The sequence below is a fragment of the Arvicola amphibius genome, chromosome 13 (assembly GCF_903992535.2).
Source record: "Arvicola amphibius chromosome 13, mArvAmp1.2, whole genome shotgun sequence".
NCBI lineage: Eukaryota > Metazoa > Chordata > Mammalia > Rodentia > Cricetidae > Arvicola > Arvicola amphibius.
In genome coordinates this window covers 11965149-11984883 of record NC_052059.1, presented here as the reverse complement: position 1 = coordinate 11984883, position 19735 = coordinate 11965149, and the positions used below count along the sequence as shown (strand labels likewise).

Below are 19735 nucleotides of genomic sequence, written 5' to 3'. Positions count from 1 at the left end.
ATCTAAGTCACTTTATGATTGATCTTTTACCTATGGTGATCATTTAGTTTAGTGTCCCTTCTGTGCTGCTGAGCTGATGAACAATTCCCCTCTGTATGATGTGAATACCATTGGTTAATAAAGAAACTGTCTTGACCTGTAGTAGGGCAAAAGAGTAGAGTTAGGAGGGGAAAACTAAACTGAATTCTGGGAGAAAGAGGATGAATTTAATGATGCTATGTAGCCACCAGAGAGGAAAGATGTGAGCTGCCAGCTAGAACCTTGCCAGTAGGCCATGAGCCTCACTTTCTTCTGCTGATTTTCTGCAATAACATATGAAGTCAGATGAAGAGGCTCTAACAGACATATTCACTTCAAGACTGAGGAATTCAAAGCCACTTATCTGGGCGTTTTGATGAATTTCTGTTTCCTTTATTGACCACCATGAAATGCACAAAGATATTTATCGGAGGAGCAGAAAAACTGCTGTAGTCTAAGGGAATAGGATAATCATATAGAAGGCAATATAAGACTGCATTTCTTTAGCAAAATAGTGCTTGTAGGGCTTATGATATCCTCAGGCAGAAGATAAAGTCCTCCTTTTTATTTATTTTTATTTTTTTTCCCTTGTGTCTGTCACGCACAGGCCTCTTTCTGTTTGGCTAAGAAAGAGGCATGAAATTGTGTAACAGTCTCTATCCCACAGAGGAATTCTACAACTGCCACCGTGAGACCAGCTGCAGACCAGTACCTGAGGACAAAGTCCTCCTTTTTAAATATCTTTATTTTTCATATGTGAACAAAAGGCTGTCTTACTTTATCATTTTCTTTCAAAACTTGTGCAGTTATGAGTAAGTGGTTCATTTTAAATACTGAAAACTACTGGAACAGTTTAATAAAAATTAAAAATAATATCAATAAACCTTAATTATAATGATAAAAATACTATTCCATTAGAAACAAAACAATAGTTTTGCTTCTGTTCATTACTCATTTTAAATAGTAGTGTAGTTATTAAATGATCTTCACATTTAATTACATGACTTGTCAGCAACATGCTAGAAGATAGAAAGCCAACCTTTAAATCACAGCTGAAATCTTTGCTTAACCATATCTATCTGTTTAATGGGACATGCCAGTGAGAATGTGCCAGATGTCAGGACAAAAATTTCCAAAGAGACTTGGCAATTTTGGTGCTAGTTACCCTGAAGCTAAGTATATGGGACACAGAGAAAAATATGTGGGTTTGGTCATTGCTTGTACAAGAAGTATTTGTCACTTTCTGTCCCAAAGTCAGATTTTATTTTCTGTGTTCAAACAGACTAAAAGAAAAGCAATCTTTAAAAGATAAAGAAAATCAAAGAACACAGAGTAAAACTGAGGCTTTCTTTTACTATCATAACAAAATAAATTGTTTTTACTGAGTGTGGAATCATTTAGAAGATTCTCACCATTCTCTTCCCATACAGTAGAGAATTAATTATCATCTTTGTAACCTTATTATAAAATTATAATTAAAAACATTATTCAGAATCAGATTATAAATGGAAGAGACATGTTACCTGAACTGAGACTGAATCTAATGTCCTTTTACTAACTGCAGTGAACTTAATTGTGTATGACCAATGCACTTGCCACGGTAGGGCCTGTAACTTGGTTTATGCTCTGCTTATATCACAGAAACATACACTGTCTTTGAACTCTATGAATATTGCCCAGTGGAACAGTGACACACACTCCCAAAGAGGAAAGATGAGTGCAGTGTGTGTGTGTGCGTGTGTGTGTGTGTATGTGTCTGAAATTCCATATCTTTGCACTGTGTACCATATTCCCAATAGTGCATATTTATAGAATTGTGAGAGACTTTGCTCATGGGGTTATACAAGGCTACAGGCATGTGCAGAGTGAGTGTGCTGTTTTTGCACTAAGTACTGTACTGTAGACTGACAGGCCAACTCACAGAACTTTTTCTTTGAATTTACCCTTCCCTGATTGTCCTTGGTTACTGGTTAGACTATAATCATTATTGATATACATGGATCATATAAGGTATACTACCCAATGTCCCTATTCTCCATGCCCACGCATTGCAAATATCTGTTTTGTAATTCACCCGTGTTCTGCTATTATGACCTGTTTTTATAGACTTTCCATACCCCAGTGGCCCTTTTTACTTCCATAACTTTTATAGGTACTACTAATAGAACACACAACTCAAAAGCTATGAAGCAACAGTCTACATATGAGAGGGAACAAGCACTACTTCCATTTCTGTCTAGATATTGAGAGTTGAACAACAATAATCATGATTGAACAAATGAAGTAAGGTATAGAATTATTTGAATATATGTCACAAAGCAGTATACTTATTCTCACAGTTCCTATATTTGCCAAAACCACAGTAACATGAAAAAATGGTGTGAAAAAATACTGAGTCTTATAAAGAATAATTGTTATGCATTTGAGGAGAAAGATGAATAATGAACTATAAGGGACTTTACTTAAAAAGAAGGAATAAACATATTGTCTTTATTTCTCTCTATAGTTTATTGAAACCTCTAAGGAGATAGAAGGGTATTGTAATTATTTCCTTGCCTTCACTTGTCATCAGTCAAGCCTACCTATAAGTCCTTGAACAATGATTAAAACCTTTTAAAAATATTTTTAAAAAGGAAAACTGTGAGTCTTAGTGTTTTTATTACCATAAAGAGACACTATGACCGGCCTGGAGGGATGGCTCAGCCGTTAAAGGCTAGGCTCACAACCAAAAATATAAAGAGACACTATGACCATATCAACTCATATAAACATTTAATTAGGACTGCCTTACAGATAAGAGGCTCAGTCCGTTATCTTCATGTCATAAAGCGTGGTACTGGAAAAGGAGCTGGATCTGCAGGCAACACACACACACACACACACACACACACACACACACACACACAAATGGGACCTCAAAGTCTGACCCCAGTGACACTTCTTTCAACAACACCATACCATTTCCAAGAATGCCACACTGCTCAGCAATGCCAGTTCCTATGAGTCTATGGGGACATTATCATTCAAACCACCACAATGAGTCAGCTGGCTGTCACTGGAGGCTGTCTTCTGACTCATACCCAGAAAAGAGGAGGGAAGGATTATCTTGCTGTAGTGGACAGCAGGAAGACCAAGGTACCTGCATCAGAAGACATAACCAGTGAACATTCTAATTAAAAATTTGAGGTACTTTTCAGACTTCCTAATTCAAGGAGAAAGTTCCCAGGTGAAGTTTTGCTCTCCTACTATCTTTAGCAATTGCCAGCCTGTCCCAACCATTAAGCAGATATTCAGAGGCAGACTCAGAAATGGGAACAATCACTATTGTCTTCAAGAATCCCCTTTGCAAAGAGGAGAGGTGAGTTAGGTAGGAATTCATGCTTCTGGGAACAGAATTAAGAGAGTTAATGTATTTAGACATGAAGAAATAAATAAATTATTATGAAAACAGAAAAAAACAACTACTAATATTAACTTGTATTATTGAATGAAAATGTAAACTTAGCACTCTTGAAGATTTGAATGAGTTTCATTACAAGAACAGAAGGAGAGAGAACATGAGAAAGAAAGTCAGGACCGTGAGGGGTGCGTTCACTCATGGAGACGGTGGGACAGAACTAACTGGAGATCACCAACTCCAGTTGGAATGGGACTGATGGAACAGGAGACCAAACGGGACTCTCTGAATGTGGCTGATGGTGGAGGCTGACTGAGAAGCCAAGGACAAAGGCGCTGGGCTTTGATTCTTCTGCATGGACGGGCTCTGTGGGAGCCTTCTCAGCTTGGTTGATCACCTTCCTGGACCTGGGGGAAGTTGGGAGGACCTTGGTCTTAACATAGAGTAGGGAACCCCGATGGCTCCTTAGCCTGGAAAGGGAGGGAGGGGGGTATGGGAGGAGGGGAGGGGAGGGAAGGGAGAGGAGAAGGGGAGGATTGGAAATTTTTAAATATAAAAAAATAAACCATATAAAACAATAAAAAAAAGAATTTAAAAAAATATAATTCCCTTATTTTCTTAGCAATTAACTAAAGAAAAATGAGGTTATTGCAGTCACTAATTCAGGGTTTATGAGAAGACACTGAGTCCGTAAAATGAACGGCACTTACAGAGGTGGAAGGCTTTGTAGTTAGATGTTTGTATTTCACCTCGTTTCCTCATACACAGACACACACAAGCATGTTCACTTACACATGAGACACATGCACAAATATGTGAACATGCCCCTCTTCTCAAGTGTGTGTGTTTGTGTCTCTTTCTGTGTATATATAGAGAAAAAGATAGACAGAAAGACAAATAGAAAACAGAGATTTCAGGCTTTTAAGGACATATATTTTAAATTAAAATTTTATGTTCTGGCTAGAGGAAAGGCCATGAAAACAGGAAAAATAATTATATGAGTTGTGGATTCATTTGGAAAATACAGAGTGCTATATACACCATAAAGCACTATAGAAAAGGTTCATTTTAATGAAACAAGACTGAATACTATTGTAGTATGAAAAATGGGCATAATTCAATACTCAAGGACTATGAATGAAAATGCACATTAACTGAAGACACATATGATTTGCTTTGAGAAAAATGAAAAACCATCACCTGGTTCAGCTGTTTCTTCAAAATATTTTATACATTCTTTTTTACTTAAATAGTTACAAATAATAAACAAGGTTTTTTTTTTTTTTTTAAAAAAAAAAAAACTGCTTTACTTAAGTTCTGTCTATTCTAAGACTCTCCAAACATATGTGACTTCTTTTGTTTGGCAGGAGAATAAAAAAATATAGACTGTTTTAAAACACAGTTTTGTGTTGGTATGAAGCCAAGTTTTAGTTAAATTCCAGACACTTCAAATCAAGAGTCATTTAAACAACAACAGCACAAACAAAAATAACAAGAGAACAAAATTCCATATGGTCAGAATGGAGCAATAAAACATTTCCTTCAGCTCTGTTTGCTTTATAAATCCATTAGTTAAGTCCTTGCCACACAAGATGCACAATGTCATTTACATCCTTTTGAGCAAAGCAATGAAAGTAAAACTGAAAGATACACAATTTTTACCCTGCATTCTTTCTTTGACATTTTCTGCATTAATCTCAGATGAACATAAACAAAGACAGATGTCCACAGTTCTAATGTCAAGTTATGTTTTCATTAATTCTTCTTGAAGGGAAACTATGCTGCACATTTGATGATGAAAACTGCACGTTCTTTGAAAATGCCTCCTAAAGCTTAGAGGTTTCCAAAATTATCTCAGATGGAGGAAGATATTAATAATATAACCAAAATTCCTGGACCCATCCTAAACCTTTGAGATGTCAAGTATTATTAAGCATATGAAACCAATTTAAATTTAAAATGAGAAAAACTTAATGTTTATAAATTATAAATAAGATTACAAATAAGAAATACAAAATGTATTCACTTTGTTGGGGGAGGTATGGGTCCAGCAATCTCTAGCAAGAGTTTTATTAACAGGTCACCAGTGGATTCTTGGTTGTCTCTCATTTTTCTTTCAAAGAACTGATATTCTAATTTAAATTTTAAGATAAAAAACTGATAGTAATCAAAACTGTAAAGTAAACAAGTGAAAGAAAGGAATAAGAGGCTAGGGAAGTGGTTTGGCTGATAGGAATATGTGCTGTTCTTGGAGAGGTCCCGGGTTTGGTTCCCAGCACCCAAACTGGGTGGCTCATAATCACCTGTGCCTCCAACGCCAGGGAATCCGACGCCCTCTTCTGCACTTGGCAGGAACTGCACTCACAGATGCCCATACTTATTCCTACATATACACATAACTAAAAATACACCGTAAAACCTTACATGAAACTTCACTGTCTAGAGAGCGCTAACCATTCTAACTGTCTCGGCAGTCTCTGCTACAGGCATTCCTCATACACATTTAACACAGGCACATAAATGAGCATGGCGATTTAAAGTGCCCCTTCCATCTTTAGACATTCTAGCACATGCCATTTAAAATGTAAAACGGTTTTCCTGGAGCTGAAAGTTAGTATAATCAAGAAATAATTACATCCTAATTTTGTTTCCTGAATAAAATTCAATAAACTACTAAAAAAATAATATAACCAAAATTAAATGGAATGACTAAGAAGTATACTTTCATAAGTAAAGGAAAAATTTGACCATAAAATGAAAAATTTGGCTAATTATCAAATGTACTAATATTCAGATCACAATTAGGAAAACAAGACATTGGATTAAGATTACTCCTCAACACAAGTCCTTGAGTAATATATTTGTGGTATAGCATAATTTCACAACTCAAATTAACCTAGAAATACTTTCTGATCTATGAATGGCCTTATTGTCCCTGAATACTTTACATGTGCTTATCAATTGGTTTTAGTGGTCAAACTCCTTACTTTGAAATATATTTCTTGTCATATTTAACTATTTGTAATCAAAAATTAGATAAGAGTAATAGAGTTTGAAATACTTTATTTTCCATTTCTCAAAATTATTCAATCCTGACTTCATATCTGAGATTTACTTATATTTTTAAAATTTCATAAAGAGTATCTTTTAGATAATTAAGTAGTGCAAATATTGCTGATATCAATGAGAATGATTAACTATACAGGCTTTATTTTTCACATAAATACTATGTAACATTAGCAAGCTTTTATTTCTGTTGGAAAGTCATGAATTCCTCAACAAACACACTTATTTAGTTCTAATTCTATTTCTTGTCTCAATCTACCAATGCTTTGTTGCCAGGACCTCCCAGGAGAAGAGCATTTTTATACAAGATTCTCTTACCTCCAGTGGTGACACTGAAGTCCCACACTTCTGGAGTTAATGAAGAGTGGTTCTTTGTAGAGCTGTGTTACACAGACTTCTAATTTTCTTGAGCAGGCACAATTGTTTCAAGCCCCAAACCATGATCCGTTCTAGCCAAAATGTTCAAGACACTGGAAAATAAATAAGAAAACAGAAAGAGAATTATAATATATTCAATAATTGCTGAAACATAGTATTCATTTCTAAAGTATTTTACCATTTATAAATGACAATAGGAGTACAAGTCAGGAGTATATATCTATGTTTTTATGGAAACAGCGATTTTTAAACATTCATGCAAATTCAAAGGTGACAAATTATTGTTACTGATAAGCGATTAGCTGTGTGTACTGAATCATCTTAATGAGATTGTCTTCTAAAAATTGATGGTTTCCAATTATGTTGAACTACAACAAAATAAGCTTTCTCACTCTCCAGGAATACTAACTCTGTAACTGCACTGTGTATGTATCTTAAGTCTCAAAAAGAAACAAAGTAGTAAAAAATACTGAATACTTATTTCTAACATTCTCGCAAAGTCAAAACACAAAAGCCACAATCATTAGGCATTATTTATAAATTCAAGAAAAAAGTTTTAACTTTTATGTGAAGTAATCTTTTAATTTGCTTCTCAATAAAGTAGATTTGTTTCTTTGCTGACTGAGAGCACCCTGCTAACAATGCGATGCTCCAGTTCAGCCGCTCGAGTAGATCTATTAACTTGTCTTTTGAACATCTTCCGAGCAAGCAGCACTAGGGTGCTAGTGATATCTCTGTCATTTCTGCATAATTTTAGAGAAAAGACATTCTTACACAGAAATGCTTTTACTATGTTTAACTAAAACTGTTGTATAGCCATTCAAGATATTGTGGCATTAAACAAAGGCTAATAACGACTAAAGTACAAAAGTTGCTTCTTTCTCTACTTATTAATAAAAAAAAAACCATAAACTTCACAGAAACTGTTAAGTGAGATGCATATATATTTTCTTCAAGGAGTAAAATTAAAAGTAATTAATCAAAAATACTCTATCCTTATTCTGCTTCATATCTTTTTGCTTTTTTATTTTTTATTTATATACTTTATCATCTTAATTGAGTTATAATTTTTCCCCACTCCCTTTCTGTCCTCCCTTCTCTCCTTCTACTCCTCCCATTTGTCCCCAAACTCTAAATTTACTCAGCAGATCTTTTTTTCTTCTTCTTCCAAGGCAGATCTATGTATTTCTCTCTTAGTGTCTTTGTTGTCTAGATTCTGGAGTTGTATACTGTAGGCTGGTTATTCATTGCTTTATGTTGAAAAGCCACTCATGGTTGTGTAGATATTATATTTACTTTTCTGGGTCAGGGCTACTTCACTCAGTATTTTCTTTCTAGTTACATCCATTTGCCTGTGACTTTTAATATGTCATTATTTTTTACATCTTCATTGTGTAAATGTAACACATTTTTCTATCCATTATCCAGTTGAGGGGCATCTAGGTTGTTTCCAGGTTATGGCTATTATGGATAATGCTGCTGTGAACGTGGTTGAGCAAAATTACTTGTGGTATGATTGAACACCCTTTGGGTACATGCCTATGCATGGTATTGCTGGGCCTTGAGGGAGACTGGTTTCTAATTATCTGAGAAATCGCCATACTGACTTCCAAAGCTACTGTACAAGTTTGCCCTCCCGCCAGCAATGGAGGAGTATTCCCCTTATTCCATATCCTCTCTAGCATAAATTTTCATCAGTATTTTTGATCTTGGCCTTCCTGGGAGATGTAACATTGTGTCTCAGAAGAGAAAGTGGGAAATAACCTTGAATGCATAGGCACTGGAGACTACTTCCTAAATATAACACCAGTAGCACAGACACTGAGAGCAAAAATTAATAAATGAGACCTCTTGAAACTGAGAAGCTTCTGTAAAGCAAAGGACATGGTCAGAAAGACAAAACAGCAGCCTACAGAATGGGAAGGATCTTCACCAACTTCATATCAGATAGAGGTCTGATCTCCAAGATATATAAGGAATGCAAGAAACTAGAAATCAAAAGAAAAAATAATTCAATAAAAAGTGTGTTACAGACATAAACAGAGAACTCTCAAATTAAGGAAATGCTCAATATCTCAGCCATCAGAGCAATGCAAATCAAAACAGCTATGAGATATCATCTGTTTTATGTTTTTAAGTGAGATTTTATGAAACACAAACTTCAATTTCCTAATATGTAAAAAATAAAAATACAACTCAAATCACTGAAAAATATCAGAAACTAAATTAATGATTGGGATGCACTATAAAGCTAGGTAGGTAACCGAGAGAGGAAAAGATGTTTACTAAGTGTATGACTTGGACAAATCATCATATATAATATTCAGTTGGAAACAGAGCTACTGTAGGGCACAGAGGATAGAGGTAAGATGGGAAAGAAAGAGGGAGAGAATGAAAGAAATTATATTTCAGTAATGCAAAACATAATTCTAACATACTATTAAATAATACATAACTAAAATTTGAGGAAGTTCATCAACTGTATGCTATGATGTATGATTAGAATATTAATACATCTGTGTGTGCTATCTGTGTAAAACAGTCTGTAACATGTAAGTAGATTATGAAACAAGAACACAAAATTTCATAAATTGAAAAGTAAAAAATGCCATGTCAGCAACAGTTTCATCAAAGTCATATATTGACATTTTTACAGAATTGTACAAATTAGGATAATATATTTATTATAATTTATATGATTTTCCTGATATGCTAAGCAGAAAGAAATGCTATTGCTCTAAATGTAAATATATATATTTTTCAGATCTTTTATATGTGCTTCAAGGTAATTTTCAATAATAACTATCATAAGTTTGCAAGAAGCAACCTTGTTAAATTTCTATATTGTCATTAATTAGTGTGGAGAAAAAAATCTTATCATTGCACCCTCAGCATGATAGGGTATGTAAAGCAGGATCTGAATACATTAGTATATTCACTGCTTGGCTTGACAAAGTGTTCTGTCTCATTCTAACATGATAGTATTTTGTCAGTGAGTGTGCACTAATGGACAAGTTCTGAAAAAGTCTATCTTGTTGCTTTAGTCAGCGATAAAGTTTTTATAATCATGGACTACATCTCTTCTATTAATTACCCTAAATGGAAAATAGGAATTTTGAAACAAATAAAATTTACATTTCTACAAAAATGAACTTCTTGTCTAAAAGTCAAATATGTAAAAGATCTATTTAAGAAACATAGTAAAGTTCTACTAGAGAAAAACAAAGATAACCTAAGTATTTGGATAAAAATTTAAAGTATCTTAAATAGGGTGCTCTTATTAAAGAAAATAAGCTTTATTAAGCATGTTTATATGGTGCGAGGTGGTGGGGGCACACATCTTAAACTCGGGAGGCAGAAGCAGAAGTCTCTCTGAGTTTGAGACCAGTCTGGTCTACAAGAACTAGTTCCAGGATAGGCTCCCAAGCAACACAGAGAAACCCTATCTCAAAAACAAAATAATGCTCATATGGCAATACAGCAATACAAAAGGCAAAGCAAAATGACACATTTGAAATTAAAAGAAAAAAATGGACTTTTAAAAATATTTAGAAAGCAAATACAAAACAAAGTAATTAATGCAGTTGTATCAGCTAAATGATTACTAAAACAATGGAATGTGATAAAGATTTTATCATTAGAGCAAGCCAAGCAAAGTCACCTGATTTTTGGCAACAGAGTAGAAGTGAGTGAAGAGAGAGTGTGTTAGGTTTTCAAGAAATACTGTCCAGTAAATTAAGAAATGCTTGTAAAACAACGAATCTGCAAGTAAATTTAGTACTTCTCATGAAAGTAAATAATGAAACTGGGACCTATGTTAAAGATGTAGAACACTAAAAAAATAAGCAAAAGTCACCTAGCAACAATCCATATGGCCTTGATATTGAAAATAAATATACACAAGAAATAAATATACACAAGAAATAAATATACACAAGAAAATATGCATTTGCAAAGCTTTAAGAAGGGAGGGTGTGGAAGTGAACAGCGATGATCTCACCTCTTAGTAGGGAAGGAAGGATACTCAGTTCAAGAGCAGGCTAAGGAAGGCAGTAAGTCAAAGGCCAGCCAGCTGTACACGAGTTTGTGCCAAACACCCAAATTCTGAAAAAAAAAAAGGTATTTTGCATGTTTGGTAGCTTAAATTTAAATATACCACATATTTGTCTGGTGTAATCTGAGGCTGGAGGAAGTTGTCACATTTTCTGAACAAGAGATACGATTAGCTATGAACCTATTGATAATATATTCATGGAAAGAATTAGGAACAACAGTTCAATTTTGTACATATAGATATCTATTTTTAAATGTACCATTTCTTGATATTGTTTTAATCACATTAGAGTATAGATCCGTGGGGTCTTCTCGTGCAAGGACTTTTACAACAAAATATTGAAAACATGTTAATCAAGTGGTAGAAGCTTTAATTCTCATAGAGCTTGAAATTTGCAAAATGTGCAGTTTGTTCTTTTTGAGATCATTTCCTTCTTATATATTGTTAAATGTATTTTTATAGCAAACATACAGGAGCACACAGAGGACAAACATTAAATACATATACTTGCATGTAGGACAACTCCAAAAAGTATAGTGAATGGATCTGTTTCCTTGAGTCAAGTCAGTACCTCCAAATGTGGAGTTTGTTTTCAATTTAGGCGTCATTTCATGTATGAAACCGCCAACTAGATACATTTAAATTGTTTTGTAACTGGAAATTAAAAGTACATTGGCTTTAAATATCACTGGAAAAAAGGGGAGACTATTGATATTTCCATGGAGTCAGTTATGTAGAAACTGTATTCCTTCGGTCATAAACAGTCTTCATAGGCACATATGTCTGAGTTGAACACATTACACATGCCAGTTTTCAATAATTGAAGGAGAAGTCCAGTTTATGGAGAACAATAAAAAGTAGAAAAAATGGAATGCTGTAGTGCATTTATTGCAGAAGAAAAGGAAACCAGTGTACCGATTATGACCCATCCATTTCTAAGGAAAGATTACATTAAGATAAGGAAGTCATTGAGAAGGAGACATAAACACTACTGAAATATCTATTGTGATTAGTCTATGAATGATGGGCTTTTTATTTTGAGTATAATGATTTACATTAGTTACTCTATAATCATTCAAGCTCGTAGAATCACAACATGTGGTGATATTTGTTTGTATAAATAAAGTTCGCCTAAGAATCGGGGAGTAGTTCCAGCCACTAGCTAAGCACAGAAGTCTGAAGGTCTGTGTAGACTAATAGGAAGTGATATGTTAGTTTCAGGTTAGCGTAAATAAACAAAGGTTCAAGATTAGATCAGTAGTGTTATATAAAGGTTAAGTTAAAATAAATGCCCTTATCATGTGCATGTGGGCCCAGATAAAGAATACAACTCTCTAAGGTAATATGCATGTCATAGTAACAGCCTTGTTTGCATAAGTTCAAACTCAGCAACTTGTATATGTTAATTATTGCAGTGGATGTAAACCAGCTTTATTTCAACAAGTATACAAATTGTTGTATGTCTTCACTAATAGCATAAAGATTTACTTTGGTGCTGCTTTCTCTGTGAAAAGATTTCAGACAAGAGATACTGTTTAATGATTTAAGTTAGCTAAGCATAGCCAAAACCAGAGACATATTAAAATAGCCTGACCAAGAGTATGGGAGGAAAAGTAATACATAGTGAGCTTATGTTTTATATTTTTCTAAAGATTAATGACTATTTAGGAAGTAAATGCATACTTATGAGAATGTTGAAATTTCTTTTTCCTCCAAAAGCCTGGTGTGCCAGATTGTCCCCTTCAGATATCATTCCAAATGACACCTTGAAAATCCTGTAGGTGGGAGTGTCATGACACCACATCATAAATAGCAAAATGGTGAAATTAGGATGTTTTTGAAGATGCAAACTCTTTTATGATGCACATGTAGTAAATGAAATGTGTCCTGGCATTTTAGTTTCTGATATAGTAGGAAGAATGTGAAAGCATTTTCCAGAATGTTTCATCATTAAAAGAAATTCTCTCCAAAGATAGATGCCAAGGCACAGCTGCAGAATCCTTCATACGCCCATACCTAACATCATGCTTAAATAGGGAAAAAGAATTTCCAAAGAAGCAGCTGAAGTTTCCTTGGTACACTCATGTCTAACACCATGCTTAATCATACAACAACTTCCAAGACACAGCTTCAGTGTCCTTAGTTCCTTCACGTCTAACACATTGTTAACCAAGAGACACAGATGCTATGGTATAGCTGCAGTTTTTCTTGATTTCTTCGTATCTGAGTTAAAGCCTTCTTGGTCTCATTTCTTTGCTGGTTCTTGTACACAGTTCTATAGTCCATCATTTGAAATTCCATAAAGGAAATATGCCCAATAAAAATTATACATTAAAAGATGTAGAATACATATATATATATATGTGTATGTATATATATGTATATATGTATATATATATATATATATATATATATATATATATACAGGGCATTTAAGAAAAGGTGTGATTTACCTTTTTATTTTTTTATTGATTTTATTGAGCTATATATTTTTCTCTGCTCCTGTCCCTTTCTCTCCCTCCCCTTCAAAGGTGTGATTGACTTTCTATGTTGATACTGATACCAGGAACAAGAAAGACCATTAAAGTTATCAGAAAAAAATCAAAGCTAGCATAGTCCTGTGATTAAAAAATATAATTAAATTATTTTAAATTTCAAATTAGTTCTAACAACTCCACTATCACTATTTCCTCCGAGACAAAGTATACTACAGAATTAATGTCATACAAAAGTCTGAAAACTTATTCTTCATTTAGTTTATATAGAATATGAATAAGAAAAACATAGAAATTTGAGTTATCACTACCTGCATTACTACTCTACTTATCAATAATCATAACAATCATGAATCCTATAATGATTTACATTAAGCAATGTTAACAAGCATAATGGTTAATATAGGAGACATACTGTAACACACCCTATTAAACTGTGTGTGTCAGTTCTGCACAACAAAGACACATGAGAATGAATTCTGTACTTATGCAAAAGAGATCTATAATTCCAGATGCTAGGAAGCATGTAGTGTTATTCATCTGAAGAAATCAATAAACAATAGAGCAAATACTTTTGGTATTCATTAGTAGAGAAAATGAAACATTCTATGCTCTAGAATCCAGTTTACGAGCTTCGGGCAAGGGGCTGAAGGTTGAGAATACACACGCAGAGACAAACCGACACACAGACCTCAAACAATGGTACCAAAAGCCCATCTTTATTAGCACCATGGAGGCTTAAATACCCAGCAGTCAATGGCCAACAGGTGAAAATCCCATCCTCTGATCCTCCAGGCAAGGCACAGCTTTTAGTAACTTCAATTAGAAGGCTCTAGCAGGGAAGAGCAGCTGAAAGCCAGGACTCAATTGGTCCCAACAATTAGATCCCAGAAATCTGCTAATAAAGCACCCATCATAATCAAATAAGTTAGATCCAGATTCAGTGAAAGTCTCTTTCTTTAGTAATAAATATAGATGGTTGAAAAGGTACTTGGTGTCTGTCTCCGGTCTCTACACAAACATATAATACAACTACAGAAACATGTACACACTTAAAACACCCACACAAGAATTACTATTACTTCATCTTTCATTGTACTTATGTTTTTATAAATTCATTAGTGTTTTATTGTCTATAGTATTTCTTAAGTAACTCTGGTTTTAAAAATGTTCTTTTTTACAAAAATATTTTACAAAAATAAAACTTGTATTCTGCACACCGCAGAGATTTTGTGTCTATTAAATGCTCAGTCTCATAGAACAACAGGGAAGCAAAGAAATATTAAGACCAACATGCCGATATTCAGCTAGAATGTAAATAAATGCATCACACCCCAACCTTCTCTGTCTGTCAGAGTCTTTCTTTCAATAAAGACTTTAGATGCCTGAACAAAGCAGATTACATCAAAGAAAAATCTGTTTTGCTTCAATACACAACTTTCCATTCCATCCTTAAACATAAACAGAAAAAAGGATTGTAGTCCAATAAAGAGATATGATTTAAAATTTTGTTTCAGAAATATATAACCACATTAATATAACTGTCATATATTTTTAACTAAATAAGTTGTTTTGATTTGTGAAAAGAATATTGGAAATAGGTTAAAAGAGCAGGGCATACAATCTCAAAAAATTGACTCAATAAATTTCAATTTTTTTTTAGATTGTTATTTGGAATTATATGTGATCTTAAGTGTTCTTATATCAAACAATTTGCTTCATAAGATCATTAAATTGACAATAAAGGTCTAATACCAAGAATAAATATTAAAGATCAGAAAAGTGATATGTTGAAATGTCTCTATTACATGGAATACCTTGTCAACCTAGCCATAAACTCTGAGGGTGATATAAACCAGTCTATTTTAGTGAAAATAAGCATCCAAATATAGAAAAATAGGAACAATGAGAAAAGCACAACTAAGCAAAATGAAAGGTTGGGCATGCTCACATATGCCTATAATGTCAGCAGTAGGTATAGAGAGATGGGCACATCTTTGTTAGTTCAAGACCAGCCTGGTTTACATAGCAAGTTAGGGGGCAGTCAGAGAAACACAGTGAGACGCTATCTCAAAATAAAATGTTATATTTTCTTTATTTAAACCTGTGCTTTGTGGCTTATTTGTTGTTCATTCCTTCATTTGTTTGCACAATTTCTGTGCCCTCCTATTAAATTGAACTCCCTCCCTCCCAAGTCTTGCTCCTTCCATGGAGACAACTGAGTTTCTCATGCAGGTTTAAACAATAATATGACTTTATTTATGTCATCCCATAGAGACAGGTTAACCACTTAGAATTTTATTTTACTCTCATTGGATATGACCTTTTTTTGAACAGTTTATTGTAAACTAATTTCTTTGTTGTGCATGTCTTTATGTATATTCTACGTGTATTCTGTCTTTTTGTATTCTAACAGCCTGTTTTTCTTTTAGCTCTACTTGGGGTGGCTTACAGATAGGGAGTAATGGGATGCCGAGAAAAAATTAGAATTGGTCTCTGAATATGTCCGTGTCTGCTTCTCCACACAATATTTGAACAGCTCTCTTCCAGGTGTCTAACTCTCGAAAACTTCAGGTAGGATGTATTTCTTTTCTTGCTTTTTGGGATGATTGATCAATAAAGCAGACCCATGCCTCAATAAGTCACTACCTCTTCTTGTTACCCCTAACATTCTACTGCCCTCTGCACTTATTACTGTTCATGGTCATTTTGGTTGAAAAAAATCTATGAAATTATTCCTGGTGGAACCTTAAGAGTTCCCTACCATTTTCGGCTATGTGATTTTGAAAGCATATAGAAGACAAGAGCCGACAAGCCTACGTAGATTGTGTTCCACCTTTTGTAACCTTAACCCTGGCAATGCAAGGTTTTCAGTCTTTGAGCTTTTCAAAGGACTCTATATAAATCCAAGGCTTCTACATCTAATCCTTGTTTGCTTTGAACTTGCTAAAGTTTAAATCCCTGCAGCAGTGCCATGCAGGGGGGCTCCAAACAGAACTCTGCAGCTTTAATAAAAAGGAACAGAAAAGAGACTATAAAATAATGAAGCAAAAGGCCAGGAGATGCAACTCAATTGTGAATCTGAGATGTGTGTGATGGAGAAAAAAATCAGTAAAAAGAAAAAGTAGCCTGAAGGCTGGAATTCTATCATAATTGTATATTTTAAATTTTCTTTTAGCAATTATATTCTCTCATTATTTATATACCATTTGAGCTCATATATATTTTAAGAAATTAAAATATCAAACTATGAATAATACTGTGCTTTAAATGTGTACGATGCTAAATATAAACTATAAATGTTTTAATCTCAGTGGGTACTGAAATCACACACACTGTAGGGGAATGGTGTCATTATATAAAGCACTAGAGATTCGGGCCTTATTATTTTTACCACTTTGTTCTTCCCTGCCAAATAGGTTAATAAAGTAAGAGAACCAGGGTGGATTTCTTATCCAGTGAAAAGCATAAAAACAGAATTCAGTTGGATAATTCTGAGCCATTATAAGATTAAAGAGCAGCTGAAAAGTCAGTTTTATCCACATGAACATCCAACGGGTGGTGACTGAAGGCCTTGATTTCCATGCTACAGACAACTCTTCAAATAAAAGAACATGACTACAATATCTTGGTAGATGCTGTGGGAGAGCTGAACTTTCTGATAATTTTGCACACAAAGCTAAAACTAATGATGTAGACCTTTGAACATGAAAGGGACAGGGGCGCAGGGAGCTTCAACCCTAGACAAAGAGCTGCAGGCGACTAGGGATTGCTGAGAGTAGGAGAAAGAGTCTTCCCCTTGGCAGAGCTCACCAACTGGTTCTGCAATTCAATATAGAAATTTTGAAAACATACATGAAAGTCTTATTATGAAGACTCAGTGGATTCTATTTATGCATAATCATTGAAAAGAGCCCAAAGAAAAAAGGTCATAAAACTGAAAAAGTACAAGGCTGAGAATAGGGGGAGTAATGAGGAAGGAGAAAGGTGTAATAGTCTAATTATAACATTTGACAATATTTATGAATTTCTTTTTTAAATTAACATATATATATATATACACACATACATATATTTGGAGAAAGAGAAAGAAAAAACTACAACAATCCTCTGCACTTTCAACAATCTCGTCTCATTAATATAATCTTAGTCCATTAGATACTGTAGGCTACAATGATTAAAAAAAGAGCTACTTCTACTAAAATTAGGATGAAAATTTGAAATTATTCATGTAATTTAATACACACCTACCAAATAGAACATGAATACAGCATCCTGAAATGATTCAAATACAAGACATTTATTAAAGGGCAGAATAACCTGGAAGACATTATGCTAAGTGAAATAAACCAATCATAGAAGAACATACGTAATGCATGATGCCATTTATATGAGAAAGCTAAAATAGTAAGAAGAGTAAATTAACTTGCATTAATGATTTCTTTATCTTGTAATTCTGAGCTTTGGAAAATTGGTTGTAACTACAAAAATGGTGTCACATGACAACTTCCATGTAGGAATAATAGGTAAAATTTAAACATGTGTATTAAGTTGAATTGTTTTAACTTAGTTCCCATAAACATGAAAGATATGTTAGGGTATCTCAGTAGGTGCAGATATGTGTTCCCAAGCTGGTACCTCCAATGAATGTAATTTTCAGGAAGCACATGATAGTAGGAAAGAACCAACTCTGGCAAGTGGTCTACTAGCGTCCAAGAATGTTCCATGTTATATAAGATCAAGAAAAGAAATGGGAATTGGTGGGGTGGGGTGGAGATAAAGTAGATGGGTAAATAAAAGATAAAAGACACCAGACTGACTGCCTGGTTTGCTACATTTGCATTGTGCATTTCTAAACCAAATATCAACACTCATGTTGAATTTCTAGGTCAAGAATAAAACAATGTTTCATCATATTTTTGTTCTTTTCTAGGAGACCTTTTATGTGACATCCCATCTCTCAGAGTTATCGAAAGTTAGGTAGCTGGCAGGTAGATTTATTTATACATTATTAGCTATCTTCAGATTCTGATACTTATGCTATAGAATATAAACCTCAATTATCTATTTTTGTCTAAAGTGTTGATCAAGTGACTTATCTTTTTATAATACATTGAATAATTTAATTTGCAACCATCTCTTTATTTCATTATAGTAATAAATCTTTAGTGCTTTTATTTGAGAAAAAGAAATCAATTTCTACAGTTTTCATTTTTGTTTTTATATTTTTATTGTTCACCTAACATTTGAGAGGGCAAAAAAGCAGATTTCTTCATGCAACAGATGTTTATTTTAATTTTAAGGCGTTTGGTCTATCTTTAGTGTCTGGCATAATCGTACAGGAAACAATTATCTGGAAATTGTTAAGACTACAGAAAAACAGCATGAAGTACCCGAGAGTCAACTTAAATCAAATGTAGCAACCAAACTGAGTGACAGGACACTGGTTATTCTGGATTTGCTAGCAATATTTTCTTTACCCAACATAACTTACTCTGCCTAAGTAATCCTCCACTTCTGATGTTGCCTCAGTTTCCCAGAGGCCACTGACAAGTCTTCTTGCTGATCTCTCTCAGAATACTATGGATGCTCTTGTATCTCCCAAACCTTTAAAAGTTCTTCAATACAGAGTGGTAAACAACATTTAGCATAATACTAATTACACTTGTTTATATTATTTCATATCTAACATCAGCAAGTATGAAATCTTATGACATATCATTTACCTGTATCATTGAGAAGGTACTTTAAGTCATAATTTCACAAGAATAAACTATAACATTTAAAAGTTCTGATAGAACTCACATGAGGAAAAAGAAACATACAGAAAATTTCCTGATATAAATACATCTTTGTTAAATAGATGAAAGATAATACATAGATAGATAAAGAGAGAGATAGAGAAAGATAGAGAGATGATAGATAGATATAGACTGATAGATGATATATAAGAAAATATGACAAATTTTCCATAAAATATTGTAAGCCAGTATTTAATCCAAGCATTTGTATTCCCCCGTAGCATGCTGAGATGATTGAATTACTGACAACAGTCTAGCAGAGTTAAAACATCTGACTTTATTGTTAGGATGATTAAGGCATAAAAATATGTGTCTTTCAGAGCAAAATTTTGGGGAAAGAAATAATGGAATTAGATTTCTGTACAAAAAAATGGCCACAGACAAAATGTCAGTAACTTCCACAGCCCACATACATATTACTGTAGTTCACGAATAAGTAAGTTTTGTAAAGTCAAAGTTTGCTTGTTTCCATCACCACAAACACATTAATGTTAAAAAGTCATTATTTTTCTTACTTGCTGATCAA

The 19735-nt window shown here is 33.9% G+C and overlaps 1 non-coding gene across 1 annotated transcript; it reads right to left on the bottom strand.

Moving 5' to 3' along the window:
• Positions 1-606: 606 nt before the first annotated feature.
• LOC119800567 lies at positions 607-738 on the bottom strand. The gene has a single exon (XR_005283057.1). It is a non-coding gene; the product is annotated as a small nucleolar RNA SNORA41 (small nucleolar RNA).
• Between the last annotated feature and the right edge of the window lie 18997 nt (positions 739-19735).